At 46.6% G+C, this 3,368-nt stretch overlaps 1 non-coding gene across 1 annotated transcript; it reads right to left on the bottom strand.

Moving 5' to 3' along the window:
* Window positions 1-2,740: 2,740 nt before the first annotated feature.
* Trnas-cga (transfer RNA serine (anticodon CGA)) lies at window positions 2,741-2,815 on the bottom strand. Its single transcript has one exon. It is a non-coding gene; the product is annotated as a tRNA-Ser (tRNA).
* Between the last annotated feature and the right edge of the window lie 553 nt (window positions 2,816-3,368).

Genomic DNA, 3,368 nt, shown 5'->3' with positions numbered 1-3,368 from the left:
TCATAAACAGCATTCCAGGGTGTGTTTCCCAACAGGACAGCGCTCGCCCGCATACCGCTGTTGTAGCTCAACATGCTCTACAGGGTGTCGACATGCTTGCATTCCTGCTCGGGGCCCGGGTTCGATTGCCGTCTGGGTCGGAGATTTTCTCCGCTCACGGACTGGGTGTTGTGTTGTCCTAATCGTCATCATTTCATCCCCATCGACGCAAGTCGCCGAAGTGGCGTCAAATAGAAAGACTTGCACCGGGCGAGCGGTCTACCCGACGGGAGGCCTTCGTTACACGACATTATTATTATTACCACTCTGTCTCCAATTGAGCACATATGTGACGTCACCGGAAACTTCCACCGTCGTTCACAAACATCATTAACCGTCACTGTACTGACCGACGAAGTTCAACACGCATGGAACCTCCATTCCAGAAAGCAGAACAACACAAGGCACGCACGTCTGCAAGCTCGCAGTCAACTTTCGGCGGTTACACCGGTTATTGATGTACCAGCATTTGACAGTTCCAATGGCTTATCTCGCGCTTACAATAACCTGCGGTCTTGCAACGTTAATCACTTAAATACATTACCGAAAAAATTTATTTCCGAAATTTTATTACTCTACATTAATTATCTTTAGGCGTTGTGATTTTCTCCGTCTGCATTTTTTACATTGCATACTTTCCAGAAAGCGGGTTACTCTTAATTTATAACATTAAAAAATCCAGTAGCACAGATAAAAAAAAACATGCATACAGTTTTCATTCGTGCTCGATCAATACAACAATAATTAGAAATTTCGGTAAGGTAGAGTTTTTCATCATGAGTTCCAGCAGCAGTGGACATGGAGAAAGGGATGGAGGAGGGGGTGAAAGGTGAAAGCGATAAGACGGAGTTAAAGAATATGAGGGAGCAAAAGTGGCGTTACTGATAGAGAAAGGAAAAGAAGAATGGGCGTAACTGGGAGAAGATAGGAGAGCTGGATTTGCTGTTTGACAGAGGGGAAGGTTGGCGTGTACGTTAATTTTGGGGAAGCGCCATGAGAAAGCTAAACAAGTACCAGGACTTCGAAATGCGAGAAGAATGCAGGGCAGCGTGTTCCAGAGACGGGCAGCAGCGATTGCGAAGCAGTTTCACGTTGTTTTTCTTCTATGAATGGGCACAGCTAGCGTACTATGTAGGTGAATGTCGGCACGGAAGATGTCTGATCTCCGAGGCGAGGTAGCGGGGAGCTTGTACACTGAGCAGCCGGTGAGGTAGACATAGCAGGCGGTAGTCCCGTAGCTTGTTTGGCCGCAAGCAACTGTCCTAGCTGCCGGCCGTGGTGGCCGGGCGGTTCTAGGCGCTTCAGTCAGGAACCACACGACCAAGATCGCAGGTTCGAATTCTGCCTCAGGCTTGGGTGTGTGTGATGTCCTTAGGTTAGTTAGGTTTCAGTAGTTCTAAGTTCTAGGGGACTGATGACCTCAAATGTTAAGTCCCATAGTGCTCAGAGCCATTTGAACCATTTTTGAACTGTCCTAGCTATGCATATAAGGCAGCGAGATGGTGATATCGACGAATGTTCCACGTGTAACGCACACAAGCATTCGTGGAGAGCTGTATCCTTCTTATGTCTTCCGACATATGGTGACAATATTCTCCGCCCAATTTAAGTTCTCATCCGAAGGTACACCCAAGTTCTTAACTGCTATTTTTATATGTTGGTGGGATGCCGTCGAATTGAATGGGAGACGAGTTTTATAGGAGAGAGAGTGACACTGAAATGATACAAGAGTTCGGATGGACATCATTAAAACAAAAGCGTTTTTCATTGTGGCGGAAATCTTCTGACGAAATTTCGATCACCAGCCTTCTTCTCCGAAAGTATTCAGTTCGCGCCGACCTACTTAGGGAGAAACGATCACCACAATAAAAGGCAAATCAGAGCTCGAACGGACAGATACAGATGTTCGTTTCTCCCTCGCGCTGTTCGAAACTGCAATAGTAGGGAATTATTGTGAAGGTGGTTCGATAAACCCTCTGCCAGGCACTTAAATGTGATTTTTAGTGTATCCATTTAGATGTATATGATTCAATTGATCGCGGAATTCTGAACTTCGTAATTCTGATGGGATACTAAGACTGCTTCCGGCTCTACAACATACAAGGAAGAATTCACAACTAATTTATGGATGTCCATCTTATTGCATGGACCAGGGACTTCAGCCGATGACATAATTGAGAAAAAGTACCACCACAGCTGTATCACACGACTAGTTTCGGCGGCACATTACGGCCGTCCTCATGCCCCACCACTGCCAACAGAATATTTGATTTCCTTGGCGCATGTACTGTGCCACCCTTATTAGTAGCACACTTGGGCAAGGTTTGATCAGGAGTGTATACGCGGCCCTGTCTTGTCTCCAATGCACAACACGGTGTCGAGTATGGACACCTGACGAAAACTAGCCCACGCGTGCTAGTAACAATAGTCTGTGGGATTCTGCCCACTCGTTTAATACAGGGTACCTGTGGAAACTGTTTTCTCAGACAGATAAGCAACAATTCAAGCAAATCTTACGAATGGAGTTTATTACAATATGATAACTGACAATACTTAAGTGGCGTTTCTACAAAGATCGGCTGCAAGCAAATGGCGACATGCAAATAATCAATGTGCTTCGATGCTTACAATTTCCATCCATGCAGCTCACACAAGTTCATAAGTCACTGCTATAGAGAAAGTTCCTGGCAGATTAAAACTGTGTGCCGGACCGAGACTCGAACTCGGGGCCTTTGCCTTTCGCGGGCAAGCGCTCTACCAACTGAGCTACCCAAACACAACTCACGCCCGGTCCTCACAGCTTTACTTCCGCCAGTACCTCGTCTCCTACCTTCCAAACTTTACAGAAGTTTTCCTGCGAACTTTGCAGGACTAGCACTCCTGAAAGGATACTGCGGAGACATGGCTTAGCCACAGCCTAGGGGATGTTTCCAGAATGAGATGTGGATGTGTGTGATGTCCTTTGGTTAGTTTGGTTTAAGTAGTTCTAAGTTCTACGGGACAGATGACCTGAGAAATTAAGTCCCATAGAGCTCAGAGCCATTTGAACAATTTTGATCTGAGGGTCTACAGGGTACGAAATTTTGTGCACAGTGCTGCGACCAATGGCTGGATCAGTGACACTGACCTGAGTGGGCAACGATTCGAACTGATCTTGGATGACAAGGACAGGTAGTTCACTACGTGTAGCTTCGACTCCACGCCAGATGTCAGCAATCGTAGTGTCTGGCGAGTGGTGGCGTGCTGCTCTCTGGAGAACGTGCTGGCCACAGATACAGTCCAACTACCGCTCTGTTCTTTATCTTCTTGAAAGAAGGGCACAGCACCGG

This window comes from Schistocerca gregaria, chromosome 6, assembly GCF_023897955.1.
Source record: "Schistocerca gregaria isolate iqSchGreg1 chromosome 6, iqSchGreg1.2, whole genome shotgun sequence".
Taxonomy (NCBI): Eukaryota; Metazoa; Arthropoda; class Insecta; order Orthoptera; family Acrididae; genus Schistocerca; species Schistocerca gregaria.
Note: the sequence above shows the minus strand (reverse complement) of the source record. Positions and strands in the feature narration are given on the sequence as shown.